The sequence below is a fragment of the Rhinopithecus roxellana genome, chromosome 2 (assembly GCF_007565055.1).
Source record: "Rhinopithecus roxellana isolate Shanxi Qingling chromosome 2, ASM756505v1, whole genome shotgun sequence".
In the NCBI taxonomy this organism is placed as follows: domain Eukaryota; kingdom Metazoa; phylum Chordata; class Mammalia; order Primates; family Cercopithecidae; genus Rhinopithecus; species Rhinopithecus roxellana.
In genome coordinates, this window is record NC_044550.1 from 106,286,874 (window position 1) to 106,303,322 (window position 16,449).

The 16,449-nt window shown below is 40.5% G+C and overlaps 1 long non-coding RNA gene across 1 annotated transcript in view; it reads left to right on the plus strand.

Moving 5' to 3' along the window:
* LOC104673823 overlaps positions 1-14,602 on the plus strand; it is a 151,010-nt gene extending 136,408 nt beyond the window's left edge. The window contains exon 3 of the long non-coding RNA XR_749566.1: positions 14,273-14,602. This is a non-coding gene — a long non-coding RNA (uncharacterized LOC104673823). The remainder of the gene's footprint in view (positions 1-14,272) is intronic.
* The last annotated feature ends 1,847 nt before the right edge of the window (positions 14,603-16,449 follow it).

Sequence of the window (16,449 nt, forward strand, 5' to 3'; positions counted from 1 at the left end):
AAAGTTTTTAGCATGTTTCCTCATGACTAATTTTAATTTTCTACCCCACCCAATTCTAAACTGCTATTGCATTCTTGCCTGACCTCAGAGATCACTCTGATTTCTTGGGGACAAAATTTGCTGGCTGTATTTAGTATTCCTGGGCAATTGTCCATCTTCCAAGTAGGAGAGTTTTGGGAAATGTGCACCCTCTGTACACATGGAAACAGGAGGACCCTTTCCTGCTCTGTAAATTGTAGGGCGAAGTGCTCCCATAGCCCTAATTCAAGGGCAGTGACGGCCAGATCATATGGAACCTTTCCAGTGGAATCTTCGCAGAGTGGGTGGGTGGCGTCTTCTTTCTGGTTCCTTGGGACCATCTGACTCACCATGTCTGATTGGCCATCCTCTAAGCACAACTCTGAATGACAACAACAGCCTTTGTCTCACAGCAAAGAGGTTTCTCTGAGCCAATGTGTTTGGCCTGGAGATGAGCCCCAAACAGTTTTACATCAGAAGAGTTGAATTTGTCTTAAAAAATTGTTTGTACTGACTGTTTGGAATTTGAATGGCAGGGGTAGATGAATCTTGCTGGTGGCTGTCAAGTATGACAGTGTTAATCTGAGTTAGACTGTTAAACGGGGAGCATAATTCAGGGAAAAAACTTATTTTCACATGAAATGTTAGTACTTTCCATCTTGGTGAGGGTTTCCTGCTCATTCCTTTTGGATTGACCTGAGATGTTTGCTTTGGTTTTAAAACGAAAACAAAAATAAAGAGAAGAAGCCCATATAATGTCTTCAACTATCTTATTACATAGTAGACTAGCTAAGAGTGCTAATGGAATTAAATAAAGAATGATGCAACTTGCATGCTGTTTAAAACCATTTATAACACAGCCCAAAGGTACCAGGATATGTTCAGCATTGTCTAATTTAGAAAAATGAAGAGCCGAGTTGGGAGGAATAATGACCATCAGATCACAGTGTAGAATTGTGCGGTGAGTAAAAGCACAGCCTGTCTTTCTTTCACGGGCCACACTCAGTCTTCTTGAATTGTCAGAATTTCACCAAGTAAAAGGCACTCACCACCTCAATCTCCAAATTCATATTCCCTGTTTCGACTGCCCCAACCATGTGCAATTTGTAACAATTTACCCAATAATAAATAAATGATCTTATTGTGATGAAACAAATGGCCTTTAATCATGGGATTTTCATTGTATCTTTAATGAACATTGATTACCATCGTGATTATAATGATTGTGATCTGTTACAATAAATTTACGAGTAAACAGTGCACACCTGCAAGCAGCCAGGGAAGATTTGAAATCAATCCAGCAACAAAAGTTATCTTTTTAACCTTCCGTGTTCTTAACTGCTATTTGTTTTGAAAGGTATTTGAAATGAACATTAAACATGTCACAAAACTTGCTTTTTGTGCTCAATAATTTATTTCTTGTTAGAACAGTCTTTCAGGCTAATTAAGATGAATTGTTTGTAATTAACAGAAACCTGGCATTCATAGATTGGCTTGAAGTCTGAATTTTAAATGACTAAAAGAATAGGAACCTTGAAATTAGAAAATGATTACTTATTCTGTAATTTGCTGCCCAAGTGAGTACCTGTTCATGATGTAGATTACTACAAATATTGAGCTGCTATTGTCTCAAGCAACACCAATATTGAAAAGCAAATCTTAAGGGCTAAAAAAACAAGTCTTTAAAAAAGATCACAGATTCAGGTTGAGTACATCTTGAACAATTAGAACATTTCTCTGAAACTGATTAGTTGACTTCTTCCAGACATATGTTTCTTTCCTTTTCCATTCTTTCAGATTTTCTTCATTTCTTTAGTTTCTAGACTAATGACATTTTAGATGGCAAAGAATGTTGGCTGATTCAACTTGGTGATCTGGGTTAAATAACATATTTTTCCTCTACTATAAAGACATGGGATTGAGCTAGATGATCTTTTAAGGCCCCTTACAGCCCCTAAATGGAAAAAGTTCAACACTTTTTCTTCATTCTTTTGTGTTCTCTTTGTACTCTGAGTAATTCTTTGGGCCAGGTTTGCTATCGATGAAGATCCAACCCAGTGGTTCGGAGACCATTAACATTCAGGCTCCTTGGCCACGTCCCGGGTCCTCAGGATTCATAGGTCCAGGGCAGCCTCAGGAATCAGCATGTTGAGAGCCCACCTGTCTTGGTTCTGGGGTATTCTGTGGACCCTCCCTATGGACCAAACAGTTTGCTTAGTTTTATGTAATAACACACCATTAACAGCTGGCCTTGTGTTGAGCATCATCTATTATAAGCAAACAAAATTTAGCAAATATCATGAAAGGCAGTTTTTAAAGAATTCTATTTAATGAAGATGTCTGTTTTTCTTATAGTTTTTTATAAAGGAGCATAAAGAGCAAAGATACTGAAACAATGAATAAGGCTTCAGTTCTAACTACCAAAAAAAGTCATTTATCAGTCTCTGTCTGGAGAAAAGTATGGTTCAAGATCAAAGATTATATGTGGCCTGGCCAAGTTTAAGTGGAAAGAGCTGATGAATTTATCGTTATAGGTGATGAATGTATAGTTAGTTTAAGCCATCACAAATGAGAGGGAACACTGTTTACGTCTTATCATAGGATGTTCTAAAGGGTTTCGGGTATCTGGAGTTGAGCTTCTTGGGTTAACTCGAGTGGGCAGAATTCTGGCTGCTAGGAGAGCTGAGTGATCTCGTTGACAGGAACCCAGGGCCCACAATGGCATTCTGTGCCTTGTCCATGTGGCCACCTTGTGTGCTGGTCCGTCCGTCACTGTTTTCTATAGGAAATCCAGTACCAGCCACTTTCCTCGTCTTGCAGACTTTTACTGATGATCTAAGGAAGGGTGATGTCCTGCATACTCCTCTGACTTCTTTATCCATATCTCCACTATATTTTATCTCACATTTTTATTTATTTATTTTTTTGAGATGGAGTCTCGCTCTACTGCCCAGGCTGGAGTGCAATGGTGTGATCTCAGCTCCCTGCCACCTCCACCTCCCGGGTTCAAGTGATTATCCCACCTCAGCCTCCTGAGCAGCTGGGATTACAGGTGCCCACCACCATGCCCAGGTAATTTTTGTATTTTTGTAGAGAGGGGGTTTCACCATGTTGGCCAAGTTGGTCTTGAACTCCTGACCTCAGGTGATCTACCCACTTCAGCCTCCCAAAGTGTTGGGATTAAAAGCCTGAGCCACTGTGCCCAGACACTCTCACCCTTTAAAAAATCTTTAAAGTAGAAATTACTCCCTTGTTTCAGAAAGGACAGTCTTAGACACAGGACTTCTAACCACGATGTTTTCTAGGTAATTAACAGTGCTGCCTGAAAAAAATCTCTAGGCCGGGGGCGGTGGCTCATACCTATAATCCCAGCACTTTGGGAGGCCAAGGGGGGCAGATCACGAGGTCAGGAGATCAAGACCATGGTGAAACCCCATCCCTACTAAAAAATACAAAACATTAGCTGGGCGAGGTGGCGGGTGCCTGTAGTCCCAGCTACTCGGGAGGCTGAGGCAGGAGAATGGTGTGAACCCAGAAGGCAGAGCTTGCAGTGAGCTGAGATGGTGCCACTGCACTCCAGGCTGGGCCGCAGGGTGAGACTCCGTCTCAAAAAAAAAAGAAAAAATTTCTGATGAATCTCTCTCCTCCACCCATGGGGCCACTGACATGTGAATATAAATAGTTTGGAATGCTACTGTATTAATAGTTTTAATTCTAATGCTTCTCAAACCCTTTAATGAGCTACTAAAAATTGTATATCTCCATGCATGGAGAGAGGGAGAAGTGTCATGAGTTACATTAAACAGATGGAATCTTTGTTTCATAGAACCTTTAATGACATCTTGCATAATATCAGGATCTCACGGAGCACAGTTTTAGAGGATTCCTCTTGAGAAAGAGAAAGAGAAAAAGAGAAATTTTCCCTTACGTGCTTTGAGGAAATGCAAAATTGTGAAGAAAGAGGAGGTGCAGCCTGACCTGGGAGGCTGCACCAGAGTTTCAGGCAAAGGAATGGAGTGTGGCCAGAAAGTAAAAGGGGACATTTTTGCACATGTACTTTGAAATGCACAATTTTCTTCTCAGGATCCTTTTACATAGTGATTCCTAACCTCTTTGAACATGAGAGTCCCTCTTTCCAACAAAATTTTGAGTTTCCCCTTATGATTAAATAATTATACTTTTGCTGTGTTTTTACTGAGATACTATATCATGATGAAAAGTTACTGTGATAAAACAGCAATGAAATATCACTACACACTCACTAAGATGGCTAGCATCTACAACACGGACTACACACTCACTACGATGGCTAGCATCTACAACACGGACTACACACTCACTAAGATGGCTAGCATCTACAACACGGACTACACACTCACTACAATGGCTAGCATCTACAACACGGACTACACACTCACTACGATGGCTAGCATCTACAACACGGACTACACACTCACTAAGATGGCTAGCATCTACAACACGGACTACACACTCACTAAGATGGCTAATATCTACAACACGGACTACACACTTACTATGATGGCTAGCATCTACAACACGGACTACACACTCACTACGATGGCTAACATCTACAACACGGACTACACACTCACCAAGATGGCTAGCATCTACAACACGGACTACACACTCACTACGATGGCTAGCATCTACAACACGGACTACACACTCACTAAGATGGCTAATATCTACAACACGGACTACACACTTACTATGATGGCTAGCATCTACAACACGGACTACACACTCACCAAGATGGCTAATATCTACAACACGGACTACACACTCACTACGATGGCTAGCATCTACAACACGGACTACACACTTACTATGATGGCTAGCATTTACAACACGGACTACACACTCACTAAGATGGCTAGCATCTACAACACGGACTACACACTCACTACGATGGCTAGCATCTACAACACGGACTACACACTTACTATGATGGCTAGCATCTACAACACGGACTACACACTTACTATGATGGCTAGCATCTACAACACGGACTACACACTTACTATGATGGCTAGCATCTACAACACGGACTACACACTCACCAAGATGGCTAATATCTACAACACGGACTACACACTCACTACGATGGCTAGCATCTACAACACGGACTACACACTCACTAAGATGGCTAGCATCTACAACACGGACTACACACTTACTATGATGGCTAGCATCTACAACACGGACTACACACTTACTATGATGGCTAGCATGTACAACACGGACTACACACTCACTAAGATGGCTAATATCTACAACACGGACTACACACTTACTATGATGGCTAGCATCTACAACACGGACTACACACTCACCAAGATGGCTAATATCTACAACACGGACTACACACTCACTACGATGGCTAGCATCTACAACACGGACTACACACTCACTAAGATGGCTAGCATCTACAACACGGACTACACACTCACTAAGATGGCTAATATCTACAACACGGACTACACACTTACTATGATGGCTAGCATCTACAACACGGACTACACACTTACTATGATGGCTAGCATCTACAACATGGACTACACACTCACCAAGATGGCTAATATCTACAACACGGACTACACACTCACTACGATGGCTAGCATCTACAACACGGACTACACACTTACTATGATGGCTAGCATCTACAACACGGACTACACACTCACTAAGATGGCTAGCATCTACAACACGGACTACACACTCACTAAGATGGCTAATATCTACAACACGGACTACACACTCACTAAGATGGCTAATATCTACAACACGGACTACACACTCACTACGATGGCTAGCATCTACAACACGGACTACACACTCACTATGATGGCTAGCATCTACAACACGGACTACACACTCACTAAGATGGCTAGCATCTACAACACGGACTACACACTCACTAAGATGGCTAATATCTACAACACGGACTACACACTCACTAAGATGGCTAGCATCTACAACACGGACTACACACTCACTAAGATGGCTAATATCTACAACACGGACTACACACTCACTAAGATGGCTAGCATCTACAACACGGACTACACACTTACTACGATGGCTAGCATCTACAACACGGACTACACACTCACCAAGATGGCTAATATCTACAACACGGACTACACACTCACTACGATGGCTAGCATCTACAACACGGACTACACACTTACTATGATGGCTAATATCTACAACACGGACTACACACTCACTAAGATGGCTAGCATCTACAACACGGACTACACACTCACTAAGATGGCTAATATCTACAACACGGACTACACACTCACTAAGATGGCTAGCATCTACAACACGGACTACACACTCACTACGATGGCTAGCATCTACAACACGGACTACACACTCACTACGATGGCTAGCATCTACAACACGGACTACACACTTACTACGATGGCTAGCATCTACAACACGGACTACACACTCACTAAGATGGCTAGCATCTACAACACGGACTACACACTCACTAAGATGGCTAGCATCTACAACACGGACTACACACTCACTAAGATGGCTAATATCTACAACACGGACTACACACTCACTAAGATGGCTAATATCTACAACACGGACTACACACTCACCAAGATGGCTAGCATCTACAACACGGACTACACACTCACTAAGATGGCTAGCATCTACAACACGGACTACACACTCACTACGATGGCTAGCATCTACAACACGGACTACACACTCACTACGATGGCTAGCATCTACAACACGGACTACACACTCACCAAGATGGCTAATATCTACAACATGGACTACACACTTACTATGATGGCTAGCATCTACAACACGGACTACACACTCACTACGATGGCTAATATCTACAACACGGACTACACACTCACCAAGATGGCTAATATCTACAACACGGACTACACACTCACTACGATGGCTAATATCTACAACACGGACTACACACTCACTACGATGGCTAATATCTACAACACGGACTACACACTCACTAAGATGGCTAATATCTACAACACGGACTACACACTTACTATGATGGCTAGCATCTACAACACGGACTACACACTCACTAAGATGGCTAATATCTACAACATGGACTACACACTTACTATGATGGCTAGCATCTACAACACGGACTACACACTCACTACGATGGCTAATATCTACAACACGGACTACACACTCACCAAGATGGCTAATATCTACAACACGGACTACACACTCACTACGATGGCTAGCATCTACAACACGGACTACACACTTACTATGATGGCTAGCATGTACAACACGGACTACACACTCACTAAGATGGCTAATATCTACAACACGGACTACACACTTACTATGATGGCTAGCATCTACAACACGGACTACACACTCACCAAGATGGCTAATATCTACAACACGGACTACACACTCACTACGATGGCTAGCATCTACAACACGGACTACACACTCACTAAGATGGCTAGCATCTACAACACGGACTACACACTCACTAAGATGGCTAATATCTACAACACGGACTACACACTTACTATGATGGCTAGCATCTACAACACGGACTACACACTTACTATGATGGCTAGCATCTACAACATGGACTACACACTCACCAAGATGGCTAATATCTACAACACGGACTACACACTCACTACGATGGCTAGCATCTACAACACGGACTACACACTTACTACGATGGCTAGCATCTACAACACGGACTACACACTCACCAAGATGGCTAATATCTACAACACGGACTACACACTCACTACGATGGCTAGCATCTACAACACGGACTACACACTTACTATGATGGCTAGCATCTACAACACGGACTACCCACTCACTAAGATGGCTAGCATCTACAACACTGACTACAGCACTCACTAAGATGGCTAATATCTCAACACGGACTACACACTCATAAGATGGCTAGCATCTACACAACTACACACTACAACTACGGACTACACACTTATATGGCTAGCATCTACAACACGGACTACACACTCACTACGATGGCTAGATCTACAACACGATACGATGACTACAACACTACACACAACGATGGCTAGCATCTACAACACGGACTACACACTCACTAAGATGGCTAACATCTACAACACGGACTACACACTCACTACGATGGCTAGCATCTACAACACGGACTACACACTCACTAATATGGCTACATCTACAACAGGACTACACCACTACTAGATGGCTACATCTACAACACGGACTACAACACTCACTAAGATGCTACATATCTACAACACGGACTACACTCACTAAGATGGCTATATCTACAACAGGACTACACACTCACCAGAGGCTGCATATACAACAAGACTACACACTCACTAAGATGGCTAGCCATCCTACAACACGGACTACACACTCACTACGATGGCTAGCATCTACAACACGGACTACACACTCACTACGATGGCTAGCATCTACAACACGGACTACACACTCACCAAGATGGCTAATATCTACAACATGGACTACACACTTACTATGATGGCTAGCATCTACAACACGGACTACACACTCACTACGATGGCTAATATCTACAACACGGACTACACACTCACCAAGATGGCTAATATCTACAACACGGACTACACACTCACTACGATGGCTAATATCTACAACACGGACTACACACTCACTACGATGGCTAATATCTACAACACGGACTACACACTCACTAAGATGGCTAATATCTACAACACGGACTACACACTTACTATGATGGCTAGCATCTACAACACGGACTACACACTCACTAAGATGGCTAATATCTACAACATGGACTACACACTTACTATGATGGCTAGCATCTACAACACGGACTACACACTCACTACGATGGCTAATATCTACAACACGGACTACACACTCACCAAGATGGCTAATATCTACAACATGGACTACACACTTACTATGATGGCTAGCATCTACAACACGGACTACACACTCACTACGATGGCTAATATCTACAACACGGACTACACACTCACCAAGATGGCTAATATCTACAACACGGACTACACACTCACTACGATGGCTAGCATCTACAACACGGACTACACACTCACTAAGATGGCTAACATCTACAACATGGACTACACACTTACTATGATGGCTAGCATCTACAACACGGACTACACACTCACCAAGATGGCTAATATCTACAACATGGACTACACACTTACTGCGATGGCTAGCATCTACAACACGGACTACACACTCACTACGATGGCTAATATCTACAACACGGACTACACACTCACCAAGATGGCTAATATCTACAACACGGACTACACGCTCACTACGATGGCTAGCATCTACAACACGGACTACACACTCACTACGATGGCTAGCATCTACAACACGGACTACACACTCACTACGATGGCTAGCATCTACAACACGGACTACACACTCACTACGATGGCTAACATCTACAACACGGACTACACACTCACTACGATGGCTAGCATCTACAACACGGACTACACACTTACTACGATGGCTAGCATCTACAACACGGACAACATCAAATCCTGCTGAGGAGCAGCAGCAACTCGCTTTCATCGCTGGTGGGAAAGCAACACTCTATGGCCACTTTGGAGGACACTTTGGCAGTTTCTTTAAAAATTAAGCATCCTCTTACCAGAGGATTCAGCAATTGCACTCTTCGATAGTTACCAAATGCGTTAAAAACTTACATCCGCACGAAAACTGTCACGTGATGCCTGCAGCAGCTTTATTCAGAATTGCCCAAACTTGGACGCAAGCAAGATGCCCTTCAGCAGGTGAATAGATAAACAAACTGTACCACGTCGGACAATGGACTCGCATTCCTCAACGAAAGGAACCGACTTGTCAAGGATGACAAACATGGAGGATCCTGAATAAATATTACTGAGTGAAAGAGGCCAGTCTGAAAAGGCTGCATACTGTGCGATTGCAACTACATGATCTTCTGAAAAAGGCAGAAAAAAGATCAGTGAGTGCCTTGAATTGGGGTGGAAGGCAGGGATGAGGAGACAGAACACAGAAGGTGTTTAGGGCAATGAAAACTGCTGGATGATACTAAAATGGTGGGTACGTATCTTCATACATTGGTCAAAACCCATAGAATGTACACCACCAAGAGTGAACCTTACTACATACCACAGACACTTTGGGTAATAATGGTGTGTGCAAGTAGGTTCGTGGATTCTAACAAATGTTCTGCTCTGGTTCAGGACATTGGTAGTGGGGGAAGCTGTGCGTGTGTGGAGGGAGAGGGTATATATGTAGTCTCTGCACTTGCTCTAAAACTGCTCTAAAAATAAAGTCTACTACATTTTAAATCATTAAAAATGCACTTAGCCTATGACTCAGCAGTCACATTCTTAGGCACTTACCTGAGAGAAAGAAAATCTTCTGTACAAACACACAGACACAGACACACACACACAGACACACACACACACACACACTAATATGACCTTAACAATCCATCTGAGTTAATCTGTAGTCTGTTACTCAGAATAGCAGCTTGTGATTCGTTTGCAAATAGTGCTTGGTGCGATTGTAGGTTGGGGGAACCCTTAAGGGGTGGTGTTAGGGACCAGCAGATTGGGATCATTGCCTTGTAGTTAAATGGCCTCTACTTTCAAGCTTTGGAGATTCTACCACCAAAGTCTATGTCTTGCATAGATGAGTTTCATGCTATATACACATTTTGAGTTGCTATACACATCTGCTACTTGCATATTAATATTTTCAGCCAAACCTATTAATGTGGGAGAATGATCATTGAAACTCTGTATAAACATTTAGCCCCAAGCATGTATCAAACACCTTCCCTGGACACTCTATTTTCAACACTGAGGCTGTGAAGTCTGAGCCAAGACTTCTCCTTATGGCCTAAGTTATACGTATGTGATACACAACAGTAAAACACTACATCTAGGAAGTTCTTTTTCGTGACCCAATACATTTTCTGAAATGTTTTATTGAGACGTGTTTTGGTGTGGGATTTATATTTTTTATTCATATTCAGACGTATATCTGCTTAATCATATGGTAAGCAGTTAATGTATGCAGTGTGCATGTATCACTCCCCTTATACTTGTAATAAAAATACCCCTTTTGGAGCACCTGCAATGTGCCAGGAAGTTGTGTTCGTGGTTTACATACATTCATAACAATCTTGCAATAACCCTGAAAGACAGCTATTGTACTATTTTACGGAGGTTAAGAAATATGATGATAATGACGGAGTTCATAAGTAGCAGAACTAAATTGTGCTTTAAACCCAAGCATATCCAATGTTTAAATGATGGTGGTGATGATGATGTTAAGATTAATTTTCATAGTTTTAGATAAGGACTATTTTTTTCACAAATGTTTGCTTACTATTATACCTAGTGGTTAAGAGCCCAGGCTGTAGACCAAACTATCAGAGTTAAAATCTTATTTACAGAATTTATGTGCTGTGTAATCCTGGGCAAGCTATCGACATTTTCGTGTTTTTATTTCCCCATTTAAAAATGGGGATAATAATATACTTACAGAAATGCTGTAAGACTCAAGTGATGTAAAGATGTTTAGAAGAGTCCCTGGCACATAGTAAGCGCTTAATCTATATTAGCTATTATAATTATTGTTAAGCATTTTAAAAAATTTAGGTGGCATTCCTGCAACATTTTTATTTTAGAGTGTTTATGAGTTTTCTGTGTCATTGGCCACTGCTTGAAATTCTGATTGCTCAATATTTTCCATTCGGTGTGAAACTCCCTGGAACTGGCAGGTCCCTGCCCTTAACTGGTTTGATTGGGTTCATCCCTGAACACCTCTAATCAGCACCTTCAGATGGCCGTCCAGCCGCCATCTCCCTGATTGCAGAAATGGCACACATTCAGAAGATGCTTGAAATGAAAGCTGTGGGGCCGAAATTTTTATTTTTGAAAATTTTATGGAGTATGAGCTACATAGCATTGTTTTATTGCAAAAACATGAGATTATTCTCCTCTGCTTCTTTATAATGTGGATACCCAGGATAATTTAGTGTCAGTGTTGATGAGAACTCAAGGTATTTTGAAGCAGATTTAGGAGTGTATTTGTGAGTCCTAATATTCTGTAAGAAAAATGCTTTCACGCCTCATGGTTGCTATGTTAGGCTATGTACAGTTGCTTGGAATTATATTAGTTGTAGAAACGTCAACTTTGTTGATGTGAGATACTTTTCTCCCAAGAGGAAGACTGAAAACGGCATATGAACCAGTTAATCGGAATGCGCTGCTGTTTGTGGCGTGCCCTGACGTTCATTCCCTAGTGTTGATGTGGTTACGTTCAGCGTGTCACATGCAAAGTGTAGGGACTCATTTGTGGCAGAGTGTAGTACACAAACCCTTTCCTTCATTGATCTTTTAAGATCAAAATGTACATTTCTAAAACTATGTTTTCAAACCATGACTGTGTAGTCTGGGTTTATGTTTTTCTTTGATCTTAAAAGCACCTTTTTGTGTTTCTAACAGTGACATGACAACATACAACAGTGGTTGAGCTCCAGCTCTGTATTCAAGAAGGATCAATTTTACACAGTTTAGGTTTAATGTGACTGAAGTAAAGAGAAGTTTATGAAGTATATTTCATTTTATGTCAGGCCATTAGTAGCAATATGTAGGAGAGAAATTAGGATCTTGGAAGTTACACATCAGAATACTGTTTTAAAATTAACTTGCGCTTTAAAGAATAGAAACGTACAAGTAATTTGGAGAAAACTGTTCACTGTAGATCCCAGATACTTACATAAACAGGTGCCATAAACAGACCTTAGCGTTTTCATCTCCTTTGTACAGCAGAAAACAAATATGCCATAGGATATGTGTTTAATGGGGAAAACAATATGAAAGAAGATAATTCTTAAACAGAAGAACACTCCACAAAACTTATCCAGTGAGGACCATCAGGATTCACAGACAAAAAGCGCTTCCTTCTCTGCTCCCAGACCCCCTGAGGCGAGGCTTACATGAGAAAAGGAATGTGCATCTCATTAAAAATTGTACTCTCGAAAATGTCGTAAATCTTTCATTTCCCACTCAAGAATGTAGTCCTCCTGCAGCCTGACAGAGACAGAGAAAGGAAGCAAGTCTTTTTTTTTTTCATCTTTTTCTTAAGTTAATTGAGAGTCTGCTGTAGCTCTGAAGTGTTTTAATTCTTACAAAGAAATAAAGTGGTGGCAAGTGTGTTTTAAGATGTAATAGATGTTTCTTCAAAGCAATGAACATAATGCACTTGGGAATAGTATCACCGCAAAATGAAAATTTTAACTCTTGCATTTTAAACTAACATAGTCAGATGAGCATGGCTGGAAAATGTGAATTTACATAAATATTCTCGTAGTACCTACATCATTTGTGGAAACTTTTGAATACAGTAATTGATTAATTTAGATAGAGTGTATTTCTTTTCCATCAAACTCTAAGTTGGCTAAATATGAAATACTAGCCAAATGGAATGGTGGTTTGACTGATGACTTAGTAGATGGAAATCATCAGTAATAAATGCATCTTATAGCAGCAAAATACGGCAAGACAATTGGCATAAAATACTGTGTAATAAATTCAGTAAATTATAGTTTGTCTCTTGGAAGTTAGTTGATGACTCAATCTGGTAATTAATGCTCATTCTAAGGTTGTCTTCCAAATGAACGAAGTCACGAAGGAAACAGACTAAAGGGTCCTGAAGAAAGCATTCAGTTGCTTTATCCACCTTTCCTCAATTCCTCTAGGAATATCCTCTAGGGTATCTGTAGTGTTGCCAATTAGGCCTGCAAGGGAAACACACACGTGTGTTCCAGTCGGAGGAGTCAGAAGTCACTACGGACGCAGAAAAGCACATCCAAGTTTTGGCAATGCCGTAGAAGTTGGTAATCACACTACACTGCAGGTAGAAACATATATTGTTTAAAAGTCCAAAATGATGAATGAACTATTTGAGATCAGGCTGCAAAGCTCTTTATTATCTTTTTGCCACTCTATAAATATGGAAGTTGAAAACGTGAAGTGTTCGGAAACTTTTGTAGTAATTTAGCAGGATAATTTTGTTTATTGACTCTAATAATTAAATATTGGGGTCTGTATTTTGTATGTCTGTTTTTTAAATTTCATTTTTATAATAACTCAGTTTTTATTTTGTTTAACAGAGTATTGATTCTGCAACAAACTGGGAAGAAACCTGGCGATTCGCCATAGCATAGCTAGCTGAGAAGCCTAAGTCTGAATTCCAGCTAAATGGCAGCAGACTAAATAGAGCGGCAGTCGGCGAACTGCACGTAGCCCGTGAACAAAACCCCATCCACCACCTGTGTGTTTTTTATGGCCCACAGGTGAGTCTGTCTTTACAGACGAATGTTTGCAACTGATTTGACAAGAGGGAACACTCACTCTGAACCCCAACTAAGCAAAACATGATCACCTCTCCCCTTAAAAAAAGTTTTGGTTCTTCTCATTAGTACATTTGTATTATGACAAAATCATAGCCAATTTTTATCATATTCTAAATTTTGACAATACAATATAAATCATGGGTTTTTTTTCCCTTGTTACATATGTACATATATCAGGCCCTCAATTGTTCCTCATGACCTACAAAGCCCTAAATATTTCCTGTCTGGCCCTTTACTGAAAGAAACTGTCAACTGCCAGAACAGAAAAATATTTTCCAACTCTTAACAGTTCTTACAAGTGCAAAAATAGGTATATTTCCCAAGCTCACATAATAAATGTTTTACATATATACATAGTAATATCATTTAAATGTTTACAGATACTTTTCTGAGATAATCTAAAGTAATGTTTTCTAGTTTTATAATTTAGATATTTTACTCACGTATTTAAGCACACATTTTCATCACAAAATAATACAATTCTCCCTGTGTATCCATGGAGGACTGGTTCCAGGACACCTAGGGACACCAAAATCCTGGGATGCTCAAGTCTCTGATATAGAAAATGGTGTAATATTTGCATATAACCCATGCACATCCTTTTTATACTTTAAATTATCTCTAGATTACTTACAATACCTAATACCATGTAAATACCACGTAAATAGCTGTTAGGCTGTATCATTTAGGAAATAACAAGAAGGAAAAACGTCGGTCCGTGTTCAGTACAGATGAAATTTTTTTTCCCTCTGAATATTTTCTATCCACGGTTGATTGAATCCACGGATGTGGAGCCCACAGACACAGAGGGCTGACTACGTGCAAATTGTTTTTTAAAAGATAGGGAAGGGTATGAAATAAAAGCTAATCGAGTCCCCTCAATCCCTTTTGAAACCAAATCCAACTCTCCAGAGAGAACTTGTAATAATTTCTCTTTTACTTTCTGCTGGTGTTCCCTACCGTAATTGTAAACAACATACTGATCAGCTTTAGGTGCTAACTGTTGATCCTCTTCTACATAAGAGGAGGAATTTAGCTTGACAGTCCCTCTTCTTAAATTCAGGAAAGTTATTTTAGTTCTTCAGTTAATATTATAGTACCTTTAAATGATGTACATAAATGGTTTTCTTTTTTTTTTGACAATTTTAAACATCACTTCAAGCTTCAATGTAAGAGACCTATTCTCTCCACATATCTTACATAGTTCGTTCTCTCATCTTATGGAAACTGTACCTTTATATTTACATAGGCAAGACTGATAACATTTTCATTCAGGTCCATAAATTGTCACATTTTTGTTGTGTCTTTAAGCCATCTTGACATTTGAAAACGAATATATCACTTTTATTTTTTCTCCATATCTCTGGTACAGTCATTGCTTCAAGGATAGGGTTGCAATTCAAGTTAGTCCAGTGAGACTGAATCCCAGGACTTACGTTTTAATTATTGGAGAAGAGAGGCTTTTCAAGCTGTCACAGGTCTGTCCTTCAAAAACCTGTATTAGATATTTATTGGACCATCTGGATCTAGCCTCCATTTCTCTTACCGTTAGTTCCATATTATCTCTTTGTGTTTTTATTTTGTATTCTGTGAAATGTCCTGTACTGTCTTTTTTTTATTTTTTTTTTCAAGCTGACTAGTGTGGAATTCAGCTTCGTGGGTAGTTACCTGACAACCTTATTTTAGTTTCCAAGAGTTGATTCTTAGTCTCTGATGAGTCTTTCCTCATTGCAGCCTCTACAACTATTTTATGGTAATGTGTGTTCTCACACCTCTTATGAAATTAGAACTGTTGAAGGTTCTTCGTTTCTCACTTTGAATCAGCGGCCCTCACTGCAGTGTTGTCTCTCTTTCACAGTCTTAGTATTCCACAAAGGTCGGTGTCCTTGGACTTGGATGGTGGGGGGTGTCTCCTGGGGTTCCCTCTCCCGTCT